At 37.7% G+C, this 23,517-nt stretch overlaps 1 long non-coding RNA gene across 2 annotated transcripts in view; it reads left to right on the plus strand.

The window, feature by feature from the left end:
- The window catches only part of LOC147139965 (uncharacterized), a 57,034-nt gene that overhangs the window by 4,417 nt on the left and 29,100 nt on the right, over positions 1-23,517 (plus strand). For both annotated transcript variants that reach the window (XR_015088755.1, XR_015088754.1), the window contains one exon: positions 2,519-2,579. This is a non-coding gene — a long non-coding RNA (uncharacterized LOC147139965). The remainder of the gene's footprint in view (positions 1-2,518; positions 2,580-23,517) is intronic.

A 23,517-nucleotide genomic window follows, 5' to 3' on the forward strand; every position in this document is an offset into this window, starting at 1 on the left:
CAGAGCAGTGATGAAATACAGCAGTCTGCTTTCACCAACTCCGCCCCTCGATGGCCCCTGTCCTGCATGTTTTAGACGTTTCCCAATTCCCTCCTCCAACACACCTGATTCAAATGATCAGCTCCTCTGCAAGCTCTGCAGAAGCCCGATAAACGATCCTGATCGTTTGAATCAGGTGTGTTGGAGGAGGGGGTCATCTAAAACCTGCAGGAGAAGGGACCTCGAGGACCGGAGTTGCTGACCCCTACTTTACACGGGTGGTTATTGTCTTTATATGAATGCAACAATATGTATGTCTGCGTTGAAATTTGAATCTTGCAGTCTGATTTCCTTATTCAAATCCATACAGTATACAGTACAAACGATTCAAATCCAGTATATGGTAATCACATACCACTTTAAAAGCTGTCCTATATCGCCACTCAGCGGCAAAGTAGGAAGATGACGTCCTTTAACCAGCCTCACGTTGCATGTTTGCTCTGCCGCCACCTGCTGTACAAATGCGAAACTACATATTTAAAAACAAATTTCCGCCGATGGTAATTAATATCCATCCATCCGAATAATGGCACTTGTATGAGCGATACCTATCAATTGTTGTTGTTTAATTCATGATAACAAAATATTTTTCGAGAATGAGGTGAGGTAAAAGCAAAGTTGAAGTCATGTATTTTTGTCTCCGAGGACGTTCGGGCTATATATGTGTCAGTAGTGCGTTCACTGTCACCACAGGTTATTTTTGAACAAGTTTAGTATGCTCTTCATTATTTCTGGCATATTTTTACCATTTATCACTACCACCTTCTAGTGGTAGTTCAGGGTCCGTGTATGGGTGATTTGAGTTATCACCATTTACCACTACTAAACTACTGCCACAAATGTCAATTACTTACTCATTACTCCGTATCAATACCACAACAACACACACAAAGTGTTTAGTTTTTTTTAATTAGGAAAATCACACTCTATAATATTTTGCTTTATAAAAACATCTAGTAATAACATGAATAGAATGTAAAGAATTAAGCAGTTTGTGCATCATGATTAATTCATTGTGGCTCCTTCTTGTGTGCCTTCCTTGGCCTCCGGATGGCAGAATAATATAGTCATGCAGACACAAACGAAAAGAATTTCACAACTACTGCAAGTGACTCAGCAAGCCACAGTAATATTATTCACTCATTGCAGAGGACCAAGAATATATACTTTTGAGTATTGTTCTATTGTCTGTCTACCTGTGTTGATGCACCGTCGGTGATGAAATATCCATTATAACGCTGTCATATAGACGCTGTTTGTTAGCATGTCTATGGTGTTTCCCATTATGGGTTAGCATTAGGCTAGCAGACATTAAGACAAAGTTATGTGGTTGATATTTATATGAAATGAGTCAATGTTTGACTCACTGAATTGACAGACTTTTCCCAACTTTGAGCATCACCCTTGGTGGTCGAAATCAGAAAACACACATGGCTACTCTATCACTCACACACACACGCGCACACGCACATTTCATTCCATTAGACCACACGCACATACACACACATAGAGATATGACAAAAGTCCACACAGATGCTGGACAACAGTGCCAAGTGATTTATGTGTGTGGTCTAATTGGAAACACAAAGGCCCCATCTCCATGTAACCTGGAGACTAAAAGTGTTTAGACTGTGGAGGAGGTGAGTCAGATCCTCCCGAGCCTGACTCGTGACATTCACACACTTTCAGACTGCACAGAAAATGTTTTGAAACAAACAGACAGCATTCGGAAGATGGAACTAAAATACAGTAACTCGACTTTCGAGATATTGCCATCGGTGAGACATTTTTGACCACATGACTGTGTTAACGTCTGCTAGTGTGATGCAACGGGTCAATACAAAATTTGCAGCGGGCCGCAAATGACCCCTTGGACTTTGGGCATCCCTGGACTAGAACCCTGTAAATAATTTCCATTTCTAAGGTGTTAAGTAATGCAAAGAGTCATCTTCCCAGCACGCATTGCGTTCCCACTGTATAGCATGTGAACCGAAACCTCCATTTCATCCCCAGAGATGGACAAAAAAAGTCCCCGTCTCCTGGGATCCCTGGGAAAAAGAAAGCTGTTTGTTTCCTCTTTTCGCATTGGATCACACTTTTTTTTTTCCCCTTTTCTTTCTCATGACACATGAACAAGCACACAACCTCAGAAGTCATAAGTCGAAAGCGGGTGAGGGGGGTTGTGTGTCTGAGGAAGTTGGAGATGACTCAAATCGAACCGCGCTGCTTGTTCGCTTCAATCTTTCCTCCTCCTCTCATCTTCAGGTTCTCTCCATTCTTTGCCTTCTTTCCTCCGTTGTAGCCATGATCTCATCCCCCCGTCTGCCCTCCAAGCCTCTGGGAGACTCATCATGTGTGTGTGTGTGTGTGTGTGTGTGTGCGATGGTGATGCTATGTGTGCGTGGGAAGATGACTCGCCTCCCTTGGAGTGATTAAAACATTCCTTCAAGTCTCTTCTTTTTCTTTCCGACTCGCTCAGGCTTAAAGTGAGGCACCTCCGCTCAAGAAGAAGAAGAGAAAAAGATGAAGAGGCGCAAACGGTGAGTGAAAATCATCCGAAAATCTACTTTTGTCCGAACTTTGTTGTGGAATGACATCCGGAGGTGGTTAGGTGGTCCGTCATGGCTCAATTTGGCAAGGCTGTTGCATTTTGGTGCTAGCGTGATTCCGAAAGGGACGCTCCGAAAAGGTGACGCTGTGTTTTGGGGATGAGGTCACGTGATTGGTGAGTCATCAAAGCTTCTGGTTGATGCGCATTGACAGAGGGATGTCTCCTCTTTCTAGTTGTTGTGTACTTGAAATTGTACAAGCTTAATGCTAACATAATGCGTAACGCCATATATGGGCTAATGGCAGTTAGCATGCTCATTTGTCTTTTATGTGCAAAGTCCGCTGAGATAGGCTTCAGTTTAAAACAGTTCCCAGGTGTGTGTGACATTCTTCTGTCAAAGAGTCGAATATCAATCAATGGAATACCAAGGTGTTTGCTACCATGACAACCAGGCGAGGAGCTAGGCCGTTGTGACAGAGTGGGTGCTACACAATGTTGCCATCTTCACAATTTTTCCAACCCCTTTTAGTGACCATTTTACCCCAAAATATACTGTTGATAAATCTAACCATTTTTTTTAAACATGATTTTTTAATCTGAATTATTTTTTTAATTTAAAAATCAGAAGTTAACGCTAAACTGTGCTAACACAGCAGATGTGCTTACCTTATTGATTTGATATGGTAGTGATGAAATAAATTGATGAAAACAAATTAATACATTATTTTTTTTGTTATTTCCAACATGTATAAAATATAGGAACAACTGTACACTTGTTGAAAAAAAACAACCTAACAAATTTACCAATTTCAGGGAAAAATGGTAAAATTGATTAAAAGAATATTACAAAAATATCAATGCTGGATGAGCCGGATAACATAGCAACTTAAATGATTGACAGGGCCACAATTTTTTTCATCAGCGCTTCTGGGGGGGGGGGGGGGGGGCACATACGTAGAGGCGGACCACACACACTTCCTAACCAGATGTATGACAAAATATCATTTTAAATATGGGCAAAATACTGTATGTGCTGGCCTGCGAGTGGTGAAAAATAATTGACGGCCATCAAAATACATTGGGAAAATTGGGGTTGTATATACATGTGTACAGACACATGCACACATACTCCGCCCTTTACACTAAATAACCTACATGTTTTTTGTGCGGGTCCGGATGAGGTGGTGCTGCTGGTTTTGCACCACCTCCCAGAGAGAGAGTGAGAGAGTGAGAGAGTGAGAGAGAGAGGGAGGGAGAGACAAAAAAAAACGTGGGTGGAGGCGTGTGGGAGCGCCATGACACAGATGACTCAGTGGCCTCTATTTTGCCGGGTAGTTTGAGCAGCAAACACACCCGCACTCCCACACTTGACAAAATACTCATGACATCACTTGAAAGCCTCTTTCTGCACTGGAGGCGTCACCACAATGACAAGTTGACCTCAACTACTACTGAATAAAAAATTTAAAAAAAAATTTTAAAGTGCAAAATGGAGTCACAATGTATTTCATATTGATGCGATAAAAGAAAAAATTCAAATAACTTTTTCTCTATTATTTAACATGTTTAATGTGCATTTATACAACAAACAGAAATCTTTTTTTTTATGACTGGATTCTGCATAATAGGTATTTAAATATGTTTTAAGATAGTTATTTAAATGATCATTTGAAATTATTTTATTAGTAATGATGCATTGTGTATTAAATATTCTTCAGTATTTTAAGCTATTCAAATAATAATTTAAATGTTTAAATTAATTAGTATTTACAACACTTTACTGTTTTTTTTGCATTGCCAGTATTGTATGTTGATTACATAGCAATGGCGACCAAATGCCAAATATTACGTGCTATAATTGCTCCAATTTTGTGTGTGCATGCGTGTGTGTGTTTTAAATACATTACAATATTTAAAAATAAAATCACATTAAAAAGTCAACCTTATTGGAAATCATTTTTGTTGAAGTACTTATGTGCTCCTGGACCTAAACTTCAAGAGTCGAAATTCAAGATCAAGAAGTAGTCAAATAATTAATACCCTGAAGAGACTAAATGACGTAGATTAAAAGTTTGCGTGGGCATGTGTGTTGTGTTGTACCTTTTCTTTTTACTCACACATGCACACAAACACTCACGCACTTATGAGTGTGCTGTTGTCAGATGACTAAGTCACTCATATTTTCTCTCGCATGCTCTTTTCGTCTCATTTCTCTGCTTCCTGCATGCACTTGTTGCAGCGGCAAGTCAAGAAAAATGATTTTTGATACTTTATTCAGCCACAAGGCAAATGGTATTTAAAATAGTTTTACTAAGCTTCGCAATGAAACCACAGGCAAGGAAAAACAAACATGGTGAATAACTCGTGAGATTAAAGATGCGAAATTTCAATTTTCATTAAGAACTATAAACAAAAGTCATAATGTCAGTTTTGATCAACACAATGAAAAAAAATACATGCATATATTTTTGCTCCCTTCAACTTGGTTAATTGACTATTTAATTGATCACCTGCAACAAGTAAAAAATTGACCCCAAATTGATGCCTTTTTTCCTTTTAGGAGAAAACAAAAACTGGTAATAAATTAGATTTTCTCAGTTTGTGGATGCTCTCATTTCTACTCTGACTTTAAAGAGCTCTTTTTTCAGTCCATTTGGACTATGATGCTCACCAAAAAAGCAGCACAGACCAAGTCTTGGTTATGAAAATTACATTTTTGCTCTTTATCCAGACGCATTTTAGGCTCAACTTCCTTAAAGTGGTTCCTGATTATTTTTTTTTTGGTGACTTTATTTATTATTATGTGTAAAATTATTTACTAATTTAAAAAATACATTAAACTGAACATCACATACTCAGAGTGAAAAAGCACACTGTAAAAAAAAAAATACCAGCAGAACACCACCTGTTGCAGTCCACTGGAAAAAAAAATGACACATTGATGAATGAAAAAAATCGAAGTAATCTGTCACATCTAATATTCAAGCTTTGACTCAAGAAAAATGTAACTTCTTGTAAAGTAATTTCTTTCGTTGATTCAAACCAATTATTTCAAGTGGTCACAGATTGAAGTACGTATTCTAAGTTTGTATTTGACACTCAAACGATCCATTAGCTTTTGAATGTGTCGAGTTTTTACATTGTTTTCTTGTATGCTCATTTTTTAACCTTAGCACTGTGTATTTTCTGACTAGCAATGCTCTCTTGCATTCCCTTTTCTCTCACTCCAGCTCCTTTGGGGGTGAGAGGGGCTGTGGATGCCCACCCCTTTGCACGCTCCTGTCTCAGAGTAACGCAACACCGCTATGAACAAATGTTTTTCTCTTCTGTTTTATTTATTTATTTTTAAACAAAAACCTACTTAACCATAATGTGTATAACATTTAATTTTCTATTGCTAATGCTAGTGATACATTGCTCCCTGTACTTTCTACATTTGAATATATGTCCTACATGAATATTTCGTTTCTACAAAAATCTCTTTTTGGCAAAGGTATGACAGTGACACCAGCTACCGGAGACAAATTCCTTCTCAAGATTCTGATTGAGATTGCGATTGCTGCAATGCCGATTATGCAAGCATGAGAAATGTCATCATCATCATCATAATAATAATAACAATCATATTCACAACAAGTGAGAAGAAGACGACAGCGAAGTCAGTCGAAGCTTGTTTAACCGCAGGTTGGGTGCAGCATCATGTCTAGTGGAACAGACTCAAATTCACCGCAGATGCTGCCAGTAATGTGACGTCATGGTACTCTGCGTGCGCTGTTGTCGTAGTAGCAGTTCCTCTTTACTCCACGAGATGGCGACTCGTCCCTACATTTTCAACTGAGTGTCACTGGTACATTTTCAACTTTGAAAATGTACCAGTGACACTCAGTGTCGCTGTTATCCCTCCCACATCCATCCATTATCTGATCCGCTTTATATATTAAAATATAACTTGTATTATTTCTACAGCATTTATAATATCCAACCACTGTTTTGACTTATTTGATTCTTATTTGATTCAATCTATTTTTTAGATGTTAGATTAAGGCTCATTTTCTCTTCTTTTTAATATTTACGCCTTTAACGAGCTTTATTCGTCGTGTTTTACAGTTTGATAGTAAGTTATTTCTATATTAATCAACGTGTTTGATGTTATTTTCCGTATTTAGTGTAAATATTAACAGTCTTTTTTTTTTTAACTTGCGTCTCCCTCTCTAATTGGTCACACACGCACACAAAAACAATAGAATAGCAGCAACCTGCTCAATCTGTAAATTATGGGGTTTTGAAGTAAGTAAGTGTAATATTCAAAATGTTATTTATGGGGTAAAGAGTACGTTAATATTGACTTTGTACTCAATATTTTAAAACGACTCTTTTTAAATGCATTAATTGAACTTGTGAATGTCTCTTCAAATACAATTTATGAATATGCAAGTCATATGCTGTTTGAGATGTGTTCTTTAATATTCACCTTTCGGTTTAAGTCAGCATGCAGAGGGAAAAAAAATAAGAATAAAAAAGAATATAATGATAATAATACACCACCATGATCATCATATTCCGACTAGGATAAGTTAATAGACCAAGGATGCTTTTCCCCCTTACTTTTAATATTTACGTCTTTAACGTATGGGCGTTAATTCGTCGTTTGTTACAGTATTTCTTTATTTAAAAAAAAACGCTTTAAATGAGTGCAATGCGATTTTTAAATCAGCACTTTTGCCCTTATTTTTCCTGTTTGGAGTAAATATTAACAGTCTATTTTTTTTTCATTTCATTTAGCTTGTTTTCCCCTCTCGAACGAGTCAAACGTGGGGTCGTCCGTTAATAAAACCAAACAACAACACGGCTGTTTTGTTAAAGTGATTTTAAACGTTAAACGAATGCATGGTAAAGAAAGGAAAATCCAGTATGATTTGTGGTTATTCCTGACGGCCTTTCGACGGACAAAATATTGAGCCTGCTTGCCGTTAAAAGGAGGAAAATAACTCACGAAAAGAACACGTGAAAAACAAATGTTCAAAATACAGTTTAACACCGCGCGCTCTTTACTAAATACATTGGGCGTTTTTTAAATGGAATAACCGTAAATGTTTATGAGGGTCGAAATGCGCATTTCTGTTTATAAACATTTATAAGCGTGTTTCAATTAGGCAATAATGCGCACCTCACACGTGCGTTTGATGCGCATAAATCGCGCAACTTTTACAAGTATTTAAAAAAAAAAAAAGCGAAATAAATGTTAATAAATGACGAACGAAAAAAAAAAACGCAATAGAAATGTAACAAATTACAAAAAATATATGTTCTCCCTTGTGCCATTTACAGCGAGCCCTTAAAAAACTCTGCATATTTCGCGTTAGTTATTTGTCCCATAAAAAATATATTAATTAACCAGATCAAGGTAGAAATGTTGGAGAATTACGGCCGAAGACGTTATATATATTTAAAACACCCATCCACCCTTCCATCTATCCAGGAATGTAAAAATCTTCTCGGAGGCTGAGCTGCTTCTTCCTTTTCCTCTTCTTTTTTCTAACTTATTTATTATTGTTATTATTACTATAAAATTAACATCAAGGACGGGCCCCCGCATGTTTATAGCTTATATATAAGAGACGTTAATCATTAAAATGGTGACGAAAATGTCACATGCAGTCTTATAAACTTCCTGTGTGATGGGACGGAAAAGGTTTGACATTTTGTTTTTCATTTTCTTACTCACAAACAATACGTGTTGTCCTTCCAACAACCCCTTTAAAAAAATAAGTCTTATTCAAAGTGATACGGGTTAAAAAGTGCATTGACCTTTTACTGAAATATCTGACTCTCTTTTTATATGCGTGCATATACGCAATATGACATTGGAGCTTGTGAAAGCTTTGTCATATCCAATTATGAATATGATGAGAGCTTTTTGAAGTGTGTGTTTTAATATTCACCTTTCAGTTGAAGTCAGTCACAAAAACACCGTATCATGATCATCATATTCATTTCTGTCTCTATGTTTCTAACATGATGTAAATTCCTCCGTACTGTATAAATATTTCCCTCAGTATTACAGGCATATTCCAGTTTTCACTTTCAGTGCCCTATTTGGCTAAATTGTGTATTTTCAGTGACCTTGCGTCTCATCACACATTTGGGAAAGTTTATTCTGACTCATATCCCACCCCAGTAGGTTACACTTGAGACATTATTGTCACTGAATGTGGCGTTGGAGAGGCCCAAAAAACGTTCACCGAGAAAAGGGAAGGACACCTGCTCTGAACAGAAAAGGCATCAAAGGAAACAGTCTTACCATATTTTAAACTGACGGTATTTTTTTTACAAGACCCCAAAAGACCTGAGAGTTGACATTCTGTTTTATTGTCACCTGTGATTGACACGAATGACTTAGCTTAACATTTAGGGCTCCCTGTATGTTTAAAAAAAAAAAAAAGAAAGTTGTGTGCAACTCAAAATTCCAAGGCAACAAAATTAGATAAAAATGTTAAGTTGGGCAATTCAACAAACTATTTTAAGTTTTGCTAATGTGAAAATTGGTTTTCCCGCATTTTCAACAAAGAAATAAGAGTTGACCTAATTGTCACTTGTATATTGTCCCCCAACAGAAAGATATACGTTAAAAACAACTCAGCAAATTGATTTTTTTGGAGCAAACAACTTGATTGCTTTGTTCTGCTAACTAACATTGTTGCCATAAAATGTTCTAACTTAAATTACTGTTGCCCCCCCCCCGCCCAAAAAAACCCCCACAAGATTTTAAACATGTCAAGTCTATATAAATAAAATTGTATTGTATTTTATAAAGTGCTAAAAAAGAAGTAGAAATCCATATTATGTCCCATTTGATTATTATTTTAGCTATGAAGGGCTGTGTAAGCTTTAACTACAAAAATAAAAAAGGTCCTGCAGGAAAGTTTAAAGAAGTTGATCTTAGAAAGCTGTAGTGAAGTATTTGCAAACTCGCTTGAGGGATGGATACATATTGACATGTCACGCCAGAAAATAAAAAAGTGTCGGTCATGTGAGGCCTCCTGATGTTAAAAAGACATTTTCCTTCAATAATCATTGGAACAATGGACACTATATTAGTAAAATAAGATATTTCGTTTTAATGACTTTTATTAACTTTAGATAGTACGGCACTCAGGAAAATCTCCAGTTGGTTTTCAGTCTGTTTCAGCCGATATCAGTGAGAGAGAAAGTGAGCAAAGCCCTGGATTGGTCACCATGTGCGAACCACTTTGCTATCGCTCCGCCCATCAGACTTCCTACTGATGACAAATGTACATTATTTTTGTACTGGAAACTGGAAAAGGACGTTTTCCCATACTGTTCCAAATCATACGATGGCCAAAAACGTGAGTCATGAAAGCACTGAGGGCAAGTGTTACTCAGTTACTTTCGAACAAGGAGCTGAACAGCAAAATTCAGTCCTTTTCATCATGCTGTTTATATTTTGGCATCGTGAAACCAACAGTTCAAATAAACAGTACTGTATCTCATCTTTGTTTCATTAGCAGCCACAAAGACTGACGTTGTCACTGAGAGACAAATGACAAATGAATTCTTGGAAATGTTCATGCAATAAACACCTTATGTGAATTTTGCTGTTCAGCTCCTTTAAAGAGAGGTTGAGTGGAATCAATGCGGAATCAATGAACAAATGGACGGACGCACTGTAAAAAAAAAAAAAAAACATCTTGTGTGTCATTTAAGTTTAAGGAACAACTTTCACATGTATGGCAATAATGTTAGTTTGCACAACAAAGCAAGCAATTTGTTTGCTCCAAAGTAATGCACTGAGTTGTTTTTACTTATATCTTTATGTTGTTGGGACAATACAAGGGACACTTAGTTCTGTAAACGCTTATTTCTTTGTTGAAAATGTGGGAAAGCTCATTTTCACATAAGCAATCTTTATATCTTGACTTGATTTGCCCAAGTTAAAACTTTATCGAGCCCTGCGATTGGCTGGCAACCAATTCAGGGTGTCCCCCGCCTACTGCCCGAAGACAGCTGGGATGGGCTCCAGCACGCCCCGTGACCCTTGTGAAGATAAGCGGTATCGACAATGGATGGATGGATGGAAAACTTTAGCGACATTTGTTGCCTTGAAATGTTGAGTTCACTGAACTTTTTATTTTTACACTGACAGATGAAAAGTTGTGATACGTAATGGCCTTTAAAATAATAATAATAAAAAACATTATATATATCATACCTGCTTTCTGAAGCTGAGCCACGATTGGTCGTTACCTGAGCCATGGGCAACTGTGATGTCATTTTCAGTCAAAAACAAGTGGCAAAATGGCCGTCCCCTGATATGGACAAAAACGGGTAGATTTGAATGATTAACTCATATCCCACAAACGCAATATTAATCAGAATACCATGTAAACTAATGGTACTGCATAGAACATTTTCTTGTTAGGAACATTTTGGCGGTGACTTTCTTTAATCTCATGTGACTTGTTGTCACATTGCAATTATCTTTACCACCAGAGGGCGCAACTAAAAAGTGGAATACTAGGTTTTTTTTGTCCTTTATATGGTCTCAGGGGTCTTGTCGTGTCTGAGAAGAGAATAGCACACCGTGAGCTAAGATAAGCCAATTAACCATTTTTGCACAACCAAAGTAAAGAAAAAAAGTTAAATTATACATATTTAAAGAAAAAAAAAAAGTTTATCCCAGACAAATTTTTCAAGCTCAATGATAAACACTTTCTGTGCCTGACTTCAATGTTCACTTTCAAGTACATAAAGGACAACAGCAATATTTATGTTTTATTAAGTAACAAAATCCCCAAATTACCCCATATGGTGAGACAATTTATGGGGCAACATGTCAGCTTGTTTACACTCTACATTTGATTGCTTGTAACTTGGCACTGACACAAAATATAAAAATGACAAGAATGCAAAATATATACTTGAGACTTTGAATATGAACTGGGAATAAATTTGGGTAAAGTTGCCTCATTAAGAATGAAACACCGTCGCAACCTGAGGACCCCCGTGTAGTTGATTAAGCAATACAATGACCTCCCCCCTCCGCCCCTCCTTTGCAGTGCAAAGAAACTGAGCCCTGCTGCGAAAAGCGAAATTCTGCTGCTAACTGACGCTCACCCCAAAAGTTATGTCATTGATCTATACTATCTACAAAGCTGTGGCATGTCTAAATGAAGCTCCTCCCCTCACTTCGGCAGAGTTCCTTAGCCCCAAGATGAGCAGCAAATAATTTTCCATCAAATAATCAAGGAAAGGTTTCCCCAAAAATGTGCAAATTCACAAATGCCTAATCGCAAATATACGGGGTTCACTGTATGTTTGTACAGGATAGTTTATCAAAGATGATCAGGAGGAACTGAAAATTTCCATCTTCCAACTTCCATGTTTGTGTCTTGGGACAAGACAGACAATGTTTTTTATCACTAGACAGGCCTGACGTTTGCGTCTACCCCGTAAAGAAATGAGGCAGGGATGCTGCGTCGCAGTCAGTCGGGGACACGATGCAAATGAACGATTATGATCAGCGCCGAAAGTTTACCTACCGCAACTCTCCCCGCAGGCATGCAGACTGTGTTTTCTCGCACGTTATCACATGTCACTTGACTGTATCGCAGCTCGCTGATGTTTGACCATACTCAGTGGTGGGAAGTAACTAAGTACAAATGCTTATTACTTTATGTATTGTGTATGTATGTAGGTATATGTGTATACTACGGATGTCACGATATCCAAATGCCACGATACGATAATTATCACGATACGATAATTATCACAATATTGCCGGGAAGTTGGCCATATATAAAAAGCTCACGATGCTGTAAAAAAGCTCATGATATTGTAAAAAAAAAAAAAAAAAAAAAAAAAGAGCTCATATTAGAAATAAACACATCACCGTATTCTGTTTTTGTCTAAAATAAATAAAAACAGCATTCACAAATAGGCTTGGCCAGTCACGCACTCCTATTGGCTCAGCAGCGCAAAGTATCACGGTCTAAGTGTGCAGTGAACGTTTTTTTCCGTTGTTCCAAGTGTCTCAAAACGGGTAATGTATACAATTGACAGTAAAAATTCCATTTGAATTCACATTTTTAAACTGAAGTATATTTCGGAGTCTGTACTCTTAATTAAATGAGTTGATTAGAATTTGTTATGGTTTCATAAGAGTCCAAATCAGCTGCAACGTCTGTTGAATTGTGGTATGTATTTTTAGCGCGGCTATTGGAGATTAACACGCGTTGTCTTCCGATGACCTTTTGATTGGGGAGATAGCTGATATCAGCAACAACAGTGAGGTTGCCGTGGCGATGGAGAACCAACTCACTCACATTGACGTGCATGTGTGACACAAAGAAATGTTTGGCACATTCAACATTCTGTTTGGCTTTACCCTCAGTAGCAAAGTAGCTTTTTATTTCACCCGTTTTGATATTTGGCAGCAATAAAAATAACATAGAAATTGAATTCTCTTACCCTGAAATTTGGAACCTATTCCAAACATGACCCAAAGTACACCAAAAATGCAAATATAAATGTTGTTTGTACTAAAATGGATTTAAATTGCGCGAAATGGTGATAATGGTGCTAATCTTGAAACTGTGAAACACTATACCTGACTTAAATGTGTGTTTTTTTGTTTTTTTTTTACAATCGGACAAAACAGTGTTCAAAGGGGATCTTGAAACAGTCTCTCAGGAGGGGCGTTGGCGAAGCCATCATTTCAGAAGTGTGTGTGTGTGTAGGTGTATGTATGTGGGAGGAAGGGAGAGGGGAGGAGGGGTGAAATAGTTCAGAATAAGCCAACTGTTAGGAGCAAATGATCATCCACTCACTTTCAACCGCTTCTCTCCATAGTGGCCTTAAGACCTTCATAATGAAACTGTCATAATCTGATTGAGATAAAACACAATGACAGCAAAGCTTAACGCGGAAGTCAACCCAAACATATATTTTTTAAAGAATATGTTCTATGCAGGCCCACTGGTTGAAACACAGCATTCTGATGAATATTGTGTTTGTGGAATATGAGTTAAGTAACAAAAATCCACCCCTTTTTAGCCATCTCCGTGGGCGGCCATTTTGTCACTTCTGTCGACTGAAAATGACATCACACACCCTCAGAGCTCAGAAAACAGGTGAGCCGTGTTCACCTGAGCAAGGCCTCCCTGTCACCTCCGCTGCATGTGAAGTATGTTTAAAAAAATAAATAAACAAAAAATACCCTCACCGGTACATTAAATTACGCTGGTCAATACATTTTTAAAATTCTTTTTAGATTAGAGATGCAAGTAAACTTTTGTACATTAATTTTGATTCAGTCTTCATTTTCTCTGACACATCAGGTTTTCATAGTACTACTACTAATAATAATCTCTTATGTAGCAATATATTTAGAAATATTCATGAATCAAGGGTTAGATTTAGCAACAGGTGGAATTTTTTTTCTGAAAAGTTCTAGCTATAAATTACAACACGGTGAAATCCGTATTGCGCAAGCTTTTATAAGTCAAACTTAAAAACAAAAAAGGAAAGTACCTCAAAAGCCTGATATGCTAGAAAAAAAAGGAAAGTCCAATTTTTTCGGTTTTTTTTTTTCACACGCTGTCACAATATAACAGCACTTAGTCAAGGAGTGTTTAAACCAATGTCAGTTTCCATTTTAGTGATCTGGTCCTTTCTTTACATTCATTTTTCTTTTACAATGTAATAATGTCAATGATTTCATCATTAAAATAAATAAAATAGCACAATTTTCGCATTTTCTGTTCAAATACATGGGCGAGAAGGGAACAGAGGCATCGCACTTTGACTGCGTCCAGCGTTTACGTGCACATAAACTGCCGATGAGTTGGCGGAAGCCCTCAGACAAGGCAGACAAAAAGCTTGTTTACCTTTATGTCAGCCATACGTGTTTTATCACATGTACTGCATGCTGACGTTTAATAGCCTGCCTCATATAATTCATGAGTATGTGTCAAATATTAATATCTTGAACCGGGAGTCCGCGGCGATCTCCTCCGTTCACTTGTATTGAGGTAACTGTGTTTGGCTCCACACGTCAAGTCAAATTCTATACCGATTTTGGCACGGATTGGTTTGTTAGAAACATCACACATGCCGTTATGATACCAGGCACGTGGCACAATTTTATAATCAGGTCTTTCATTAAATATTAAGGTAAGAGCAAATGCTCATTCTTTTTTAAAAAGAGAGGTCATCAACAATGAACTTGACCTTAGGTTAAATATTCTTTTGTTTTTCTTGCTGTCGCATTGTTGAACAGTGTGCAATTGATTGAAGCAATTCAGGTCAAAATTATGACCTGAAATGATGAATTATAAGATAATCTTCTATTTTGGGTTCTATTGTTATATCTGACTCCAGAGTAGTCAGTGACTCACAGTCTAGAACCTCAACCCGACCCCCCCCACCCCCCGTCACTGGTTTATCATGCGAGGTACGTTCCAGAGTAAACCACAATTTGTGAAAACCTGCGATAGAAAGAGACCATGTAAACACATCGCCATAAACTGCGGATTTACGCAATGGACATGCTTTGTTCCACAAAAAATCCACAATGTGGTCGGGCTGTAGTAATGACTCAAAAAGTGCTTTACAATACAAAACAAAATACAGTTACAAACTTTTTGGGTGTGGTTGCTGTTTCGGTGTGATGGTAGTCTAATCGTGCCTGAGTAATGTAGGCAGACATGTCTGTGATTGAAAATTTTGGTCCACTTACAAATTCTACAAACTTTTGGGGCCGTTTGAATTTTGAGCTGCCATAAAAATAAGACAACAAAAGAAAGAACAGTGTGGCTTATTGGAGAATTGGAATGTCAGCGTACGGCCATAGTGTTGTCATACCTGACTTTGTGCGTAGAACACAGTTTGAAAGCCACAGAACATCTCTCAGTTTTGTTTTTCACAAGCTGTCACAATATAACTGCACTTAGTCAAGGAGTGTTTCATACATTGTCTTTCAGTTGTTGTTTTTTTTTTTTTCTTACATGAAACAAAATGTCTGCTTTAAACATGCTATGCTCTTTTAGCATAGCATATCGCATAGATTCATGTCGTTTATAAGCTGCACATTCAAACTGATAGTTTTAAATTTTATTTGAAAGCAAAGATTTTTTTGCATTCGCATTGCACCTCACCAAGTTCAAACCAAGGCAATGTTATTACTCTTTTCAAATTACTTCTACTTTTGTATTGAGAAAATACCCAGCCTAAAATCTGGCTAGCATTAGCATTTAGCACATCTTCACACTGCATTCAACAAGAATTCTACGATGAATGATAATGTAGGTCCAAAACCAGCTATTTAGCATAAGTGAGCTATGCGAATGGGCAAACAGGATAATATTAAATATCCTTTGAGAGAATGCTTTCTTTTTAAGAATAAAAAAATAACAACAACTGATGATTGCTTCTCCATTTATAGTGAGAAAATTGCTTTGTCCTATTAGTGTAGCAGTAACACAGTGCGTAGTTTTACAAAGTCCACCAAGATATGAATCTACCGTAGACCTACACATAGCTATATGTAAGAAAATCTGTGTGATTGTTGCATTTTTATGTGAGTACATATGCGTAAGTAATGCAATTTTTGTAGGTATAGTTGCGAGTTCTATGCAAGTACTACACTTATGTTTGGAACTAGTTGTAAGAAATGTAATACATGTCGGTACATTTTGCATATACTTTGAGTAATGCACCTTGTTAGTGTAAATGTGTCAATAATGTTATGTGTGTGTATAATATATGTGCATATTGGTTTGCCTCTCTTAAGATCTTGTAATTTTTCTACGCTTTTCTTCGTTTTCTTTGTTGCCGCATAGACCTCAAATGAAGCTAGAATCTGGTTCATTTCCTCTCTTGAGATTATTTGCTGTACACGGTCCCAGACAAATAAACTACACTTAATTATTTATTACTTCTACCTTAGCTGGTGCTTACTGGTAAGTTACTTTTCCACGAGATTTTATAACTTTTTTTTGGAATCCAAAGGAGAAATATATTAAATTCGGGTGCAGTTCCGCGAGCACCGAGCAGCATGGCGTGACTCATCTTTTTTTATTTTTTTTATATTGCTTTCATGTGAGTCATTAATCAGTCGTAAAGGGGGGGGGGGGAGAGTTGTGTGCCCTGCAGGAGTTTACAGGAGAGAGCTGAGACCTTGCAGGCAGGCCATGAGGAAGCAATGTTTTTTACGTCCATCATTCGTTGACTATTGAAAACAACTTTAGTTGAGCTGTTTCCAATTTCCGGTGAATTTAGAGTTATTATAAGGCTATATTATGTATCACTGTTTCTTGTTTGTTGTATGTAGTATTTTTAGATCTTTTTTTTTTTTTTTTTTTACGGTATACAGGCAACTCCAAATTTAGAGTTACATATCTAAGTGTAGTACCATTATGTGCCACAACATGTTGAGCAGCAGTTTTGGGTCAATTTTACAGTAAGCTTCAATTGTAAGTCCAACAGCTTGAAACAAGCACACTGCGCATCTTATTTGGAGAACTGTACCAGTGAAAGAATCTTCTTTTTGTTTCCTCAAAGGGATGATATACGGTATGATGCGATTCCATTCCTTGACGAGAAAGTGAAAACGGGAGTTTGTGTAAAAGGGGTATTTTTTTTTTTTTTTTTTTAATCGGTCTCTCTATATCACTGATTTTCACCTATTGCGGTTGTGTTTTCAACACTCAGTGGAAGACGATCCAGTTATTTGGGACCCCGGAGTGTCACATCACATAACGCTTGTCTCATTTACTTAAGTGATTGTGAAGAGAAGTTGTCTGGGACATCATGAAGTAATGAGGGATGGTCCGAATTAAAGCTGCAGTCGCACTTCCTGCGCAAAAAAACAAAAAACAAAAAAACACTTGGCAGAGTCTGCGAGTGTTGGCGAGAAGAAGGTGCAGCTGCACCATCGGGCCGTCCCGCACGTCATCCACTGCATCATCGCCGACGCCAAACCCAAGGTCGTGAATCACAACCGAAAAAATGGCTTTTTCAACCCCCTCAACATCCTCACCATTCTCTCGACATCTGGTCTCTTCTACAAGACCCCCACCCCCCGCCCCCCCTCCAGCCAAGCAGCCAGTCGCTGGATGCGATTAAGTTAATTAAAATGAAAACATGTATTAATACTTAGACTGCTACCCCAAGTGTAGTTGTTGTTGCATTACAAATTTGAAGTGTTTATACGCTCAATAACAATGTCAGATTTTAATTCGCCATTTATTTATTTGACTAAATTACAACAGCCAACAGCGGCCCGAGATTGTTTACTCAACTTTCCAGAGGGGAGGAGACACATTTTTACAATAATACTAAACAATGTTACAGGTATATTATATATAACTCTAAAAGCCATAATCCGCATGTTAACTCAAACCTTTAACTCCCAACCTTGTAACCCTTGATCCTAATCTTAACTGTAACATTTACCCCAATTTTTAATCCTAATGTTAAACCAAAGACCCCTAACCTCCACTTCCAACCCTAACAAACAGTAGAAGCTTATCTATGCTTTTATCTCCAGCAGACTTGATTATTGTAATGGTCTTCTAACTGGACTCCCTCAAAAGAGCATCAAACAGCTGCAGCTCATTCAGGAAGCTGCGACTCGGGTTCCGACCACAACAAAAGAAATCAGCACATATTGCTCCAGTCGTAAAGTCTTTTCACTTGCTCCCAGTCAGATGTAAAGTCAGTTTTAAAAATCATGCTACTGGTCTGTAAATCACTGGATGCTTTGGGTCCTGAATATGTTAAAGAAATGCAAATTGAATATAAATTCCGGAGGGCTCTGAGGTCCGTAGACTCGGGTCGATTAGTGGAGGCCAGGTTTCAAAGCAAACTTACTTACTTTCCACTGGGTAATGTTCTTTTAGCTGCGTGCATGTGCAGTTTGTCTTTTTGGTGCCAGACTGTAGGAGGACTGTTGGTGTGCTCCTACATGCAAACACGCACACGCACACGGCGAGATGAAAACAAAAGTGTTACTGGCGGTTGCTTCACCTCCCACACTGACTCGACATGCTCATACGCATGCGTCGTTTTACAAAGACATACATGGCGCTCACCTCCGCTCATTAGTGTCTGCGTGTCCGTTTGTCCGTCCATCTTGTGTCTGATATTAGTATTTATCGACTTGGAGTTTGCCCCCTTCTAGAAAAAAAATGGCAATAATAATTCATGTCAGTTATTCAAATTTTTTGCTTTCTGGGGTTTGGAACTGGTCCAGATCTCCCTCGGAAGAGCGGGGGTCCACTGTAAACAGTTTTTGCCACGTTTTCTGCTTCATTTCAATGGACATTGTCCTGCATCTTCTGATGTGTGCGCCTTGGCCATCTGCGCAACTGACTCAGTAAGGTGTAATGATATTCATATTTTTTTTTTCAAAACATAAAGAATAAATGCCCGTGAGTATTATTTTGCCTTTCCACATGTGTTGCTCCATTTGTGTTCAAATATCCATTGCTTAAAGGGTCACTACACCGAGTACTATTCGTTAGCCTAGTTATGGTGTTTTGCATTATTAGCTAACCCTAACATTATAAACCTTTAAATACGCAACAATTCTCTTTGTTTTATGTTTAGTTTGACAGTCAACTACAACTGGGAGTGGCAATAAACAGCTTCCAGACTTTTTTTTGCCAACCTGCTGATTGTTGTGAGGTTGTGTTGAGTTCACTACCACCTTACAGTCATTTTTGCTCTTAAGTCAAAGCAAAAATTTGGCCAAATGGCAACTTATATTGTATCTTGAAAGGAGGACGGGTCGCTTTTATGTCAAGGCACTATCGTACTTACATCCCATAGAAGTATTTCAAATAACTCTCGATTAATTGATTGTGAGTCAAGGAAATGAAGTCAACCAGTGATGGTACAATTATGTGGATAAGAAGCATTATTAAGGGCTGGAATTTTTGTGGGCTTCCTCCACAACAGCTTTTGTTTGGTTTTCAGGAACGTCGCTGCGGTTGTGTGACTGCGACTTATGGTTGCAAACAGGAAACGGTTTCCTGTGTCAAAACCGTGGAAGGGTGGGGGGGGGGTGGATTGAGTGGTGGATTCACACACACGCTGGTCCTCAGTTAATTTGAGCAGTTTGAATTCAATTTCTGCCTAAACGGGCTGCAGATGTACACCAGAGTGTGATAACTTTGACAGCATCTACCGGTAATCTTTTGTGTTTGGGTAGTTTTGTTATTTTGTTCCTATGTCTTGAAGCATTGGAAACATGATTAAATTTGGCAGCAGCCACTCGATTCTAGCCTGACCAATTTACTGCCTAAATGGGCTGCAGAGGTACATCAGAGTTTATTATTGCCCCTCCAATTTTTGGGAGCTGTTATGTCGCACTGTATTCGGATGCATATTTGGCTGCGTTGGAGTCATAATTACATTTGTCAGTAATCAGCTAATTCAGGCCTGACTGATTTGCTGCCTAAATGGCCTGCAGACTTACACCTCAGTGTATTATTATCTATTTTACGTTTTGTACTTTGGGAATTGTATGGAGTCATGCTTGGATTTGGCTGCAACCAGCCCATGGCACACTTAATTGAGGTTTCACCAGTTAGCTGCCTAAATAGGTAGCAGAGTTGCATCGAAGTGGATTGTCTTAGTTTTGTTGCCGTGGCTACGTTCCAATGCACTTTTGCCATGATTGGTAATGAGCAGAAGAGGGTGCAATTAATTCAGGCCCGACGAGTTTGTCACCTAAATGGGCTTCATAGCTACATCAGAATGTAATATGCATCTAACGTGTGTGTGTTTTGTTATGTTGGTGCTACGTCTCGACCAATTTGTGCCATACTTATATCTGGCAGTGCCCGGCAGAGGGTACACTTAATTTAAACCTGACCAGTTAGCTGCCTAAATGGGCTTCAGCGCTGCACCGAAATAGAAATACATTCATGTTAGCATTGTTTTTGGGGAATGTTGAGTTTTTTATGTCCTAAATAAAGCATGTGTGCAATAATTACATGTGTCAGCAGCCAGCAGAGGGTGCACTCAATTGAAGCCCAACTTGTTAGCTGCCTAAATGAGCTGTAAAGTGCACCCGGTGGAACACGCATCTAACCTTTGTATTTTGGAAGTTTTGTTATGTTGGCCGAAGCATTTGAGTCATGATTACGTTTGGCAACTTTCAGCACAATTAATGAAGGCCTGATCAATTTGGTGGCTAATTGGGCTGCAGAGGTCAACTACAGTGGAATATTAGACTCTAATCTTTGTGTTTTGGGCCTTCTGTTGTTTTTATACCATGATTAACTATGACAACAACTCACAAAAGCCAACTTTTAATTCAGGCCTGATCAATTTGGTGCCGGAATGGCCTGCAGAAACCCATTTTTGGCATCTGTAAGTTGAGCAATTTGCCTCCGCAACCTTTCTGTTACTCGTAGTAGTGAAATGTCTTTGTCTCACTGCAGACAAAAACACTTTGTTTCGTATCTTCTTGCATCCGAAAGTAATGAAAGCTGTTATTGAGTGACTGAAAGCGCTCGCGCTGATGGGCAGAAAAACCACACGCGAGTCGGCGTGTGAGCGCTCAGCAAACACATACATCACATTTACAACACAGAGAGAAATAGGAAATACTGGAAAACAATGCAAGACATTTATTTCATTTTGTTTGGAGCAAGCTAAGTTTATTAAAAAAAAGAAAAAGAAAATCAAGAATATTTTTTAGGAATTTTAGGAAACAGATATTACCAATTGAATGACATTTTTCAATTACATTGTGTTACAATCATTGTCCACCTTTCAAGTTTTTCAAACACAATCCACCGGCTCTTCTTTTTTTTTTTTTTTTTGGATGAAGAGTGACTGTGTTTTGTTACTTTTTTGTCATTATTTCCCCTTCAACGCAGAAATATAGCAAAAGTCATTTCGAGCTCTTCTCGGCTTCCTTTTTCTACCTTTTGAAACCCGATCACACCGGTGTCCTTCCTCCAGGGTTGTCGTCTTTAGAAGGCATAACAAAGCACTTCTGCACTTCCCACATATTCTTGTGAATTTCTCTGATGTCTATTGTTGAATCATTCTTGGTGCGTGTGTGTGGCATTGTCTATTATGGCGTGTAAAAATGTTCCCGCTCCCTTGCGATGTGACTGATCTTGTGGTGTGTAAATGGTCCCCGTCGCCCGCTGTTTGTTGATTTGTGTGCCGGGCCACGAGTTTGTTTTGTTGTTGCTTTGTGGAAACAAACAAAAATGTAAAATACAATTTCCTACTAATATTGAAACTATGATTCAGACTGAGACAAGATCTTATTTTGAGGTAACATAAATGGAGCCGTTCAATTGTGACTGTGAGGATGATGTATTTTTTTTTTTTTTTATAGGTGCTCATAATTTCCACAAATGTCACTCTTTGTTTAAATGTGATCTATAATTTAAGACCATTGTACTACCCAAAAAATCCCACTTAAAAAAAATTCAGATGAATTAATAGTGGCAATCACATATTTAATAATGCCACTTTCCAGTTTGCATATGAATGAAGATTCAAATTCCATCAAATGTAATTCAGGACATCTTTAAATTGAAGTTTAAAATTATGAAATATTTATAAGAAGTATAGATGCCAAAATATTGTAAAAAAAATGCATCGGTTAGTAATAGTGCAAACATAAATGATACAATTCTAAAAAAAAAAAAAAAAAGCAATAAGAAATATTCATATAATGTACATATGTTGAATCACAATTGATAATTAATATACTTTTCTTAGTCCTAAATTTTGTCCCCCAAAAAGTCGATTTTTATTGAGTTTAATTTTAAACTGCAATTAATGGAGATGAAAAGAAATGTTAAATGCAGACATCTTATACTCAAAACACATTAGCCTCACATTGCTTATAGTTCCCAATGTGGCCAGCCCAAAGAAAATTAATGCTAATAATTTTAGACTTGTCATAGAATTAATAAAATACAAAGATGTACATACATGTTGACAACACACCTAATTCTTCAATATTACTTTCAGATAACAATTTTGCCCACTATGCCAATTTGTGCTCATTCAACCCTTAATTGTAGTCCAGATATACTGTATGTAAATATATCTAGAATGTATCCATGTTAAACACACCCGATACTTGAATCTCGGCCCGCATTGCTTTGAATTCACCATTCAGCCCACAAAACGTCAATCTGCCATTTTCATCTTGTGTCTATAGTGTGTGTATAGCTGACTTGATGTCAAATGTTTTTTACATAAATAAATGCACAAGTCAAAGTGAAACTGTGTGATGCTAAGGAGGAGAAAAATAACAAGCAAGAACATGAGGGGAAATTTCCCTCATCGAGTCTTCTATTCTGACAACCCACTCACTTTCGACTGGAAAGAAAAAGAAGAGAACAAAAATGCCCTTTAACCTTTTCAGCAGCAACAAGTAAAAGGATGAAATTACTGCGTGTGTCTTGGTGAAACAATTGTGTGCGTGCGTGGAAATGTAATGCGCATGCTTCCTCACACATACATATGTCAATTTCACATTGATACGAGCTGTCATGTCACTTTCAAAATGACAACTCTGCGCAATATTGACAATATTCACACGCGCGGCTAAGATGAACGATGATTGAATTTGGAATTTCAAAAATAAAAGTCGAACTTTGACTTGTAACGTTAGCACTATGTGTGTATATTTTTGGACGTGTTGTCATATACATCACTGCAGAAGATAAATATTGAACATTATGTATTGTGTTCTGTTTTTGTTGTACACTCTGATGTGTGTGTGTGTGTGTGGCTGACTGTCTTATAATACTTATTTTGAGTAGACAGATGTTCTTAATATAAACATTGAACATTATATTGTGTAATGTGAGGACATACATGTGTAGTGCTGCGGTTGTTTACTTCGGACTGCGCTCACGTGT

The sequence above is a fragment of the Filicampus tigris genome, chromosome 11, assembly GCF_054856515.1.
Source record: "Filicampus tigris isolate MCC_2025a chromosome 11, RoL_Ftig_1.0, whole genome shotgun sequence".
NCBI lineage: Eukaryota > Metazoa > Chordata > Actinopteri > Syngnathiformes > Syngnathidae > Filicampus > Filicampus tigris.